The sequence below is a fragment of the Volvox carteri genome, assembly GCF_000143455.1.
Source record: "Volvox carteri f. nagariensis unplaced genomic scaffold VOLCAscaffold_1, whole genome shotgun sequence".
Taxonomy (NCBI): Eukaryota; Viridiplantae; Chlorophyta; class Chlorophyceae; order Chlamydomonadales; family Volvocaceae; genus Volvox; species Volvox carteri.
The window spans coordinates 2,920,117-2,921,081 of record NW_003307545.1 but is presented as its reverse complement, the minus strand read 5'-3'; positions in this window follow the sequence as shown (position 1 = coordinate 2,921,081).

Here is a 965-nt window from a genome sequence, read left to right as displayed (position 1 = left end):
CCATTCGGGCCAGGTCGACCTGGGGAGGGAGGCCACTCGAGTATGCACCACTAGGTCCCAGACCCGCACTAGGTCGCCCACCGTTTGCAGTTTCCTGCATGTAGCGATCCCCACGAAGTGCGTCTCCAGGCCCGGGCGGCGGTTCAAACTGTCTGGGTCTGCCTCGCCGGTATTGGGGAGCAACGGGTTACCCCACAACGCGGTTGCCCAGCACCACGGTCCGGGGGACAGGGGGCTGGTCTCGATATCCCGGAGCGGTGGTAGGTGTCCCAGGGCACCCACAATCCGGCTGATATCCGTGGGTAGGTCGCTTCCGCCGAGTCGGGGCCCGGCTTGGCTGGCGGTCGTCAGGGCCCACGGTTGGAAGGCGGGGTGGGTGAGCAGCAAATAGGCGGAGAGCGTCCGGACCCAGGGATGGAGACCACCATCTGCCCTCCCGTGCCCCCCGGTACCACCTGTGGTTCCTGCAGCTCCACCTGTCCCTGGCCCACATGACGCGTTAGATAGCCCGAAGGCCGCTATGATGAAGCGCACAGCCCATACCGCATGCCGAGCCTGGATGTGTTGCTGGAGGGGCAGCAGGCCAAAGCCTCCAGCCGACGGGTGGCCGGTCAAGAGATCCTTAGGCACCCCTGTCAAGCGGCGGCCGGGGTCTTCTGGGCCCTGCTGCCGGTCGACGAGGCGGGCCGTTAGGCGTTCTATTTCGTCCAGCGTACGGTTGGGGGGCGGCCCACCATGCTCCATGTGCCAGGTGACTGTCTGCATTCCGTACACCGATGCCGCTGTGGCTCGACCGAATGCTGATAGCGGGAAGCGGGAGAGCCGCTGCAGTCGCCGCTTGGCTTCCCCGAGTCTCTTCATCCAGTCGGGCTGTGGCGGGGATGGCTGGTTGTCAATCGGCAGGTTCAGGGCGGTGGCGGTGGTCACCACCTTGAGACCTCCTATTGACTCCTGCTGAGGGGCAG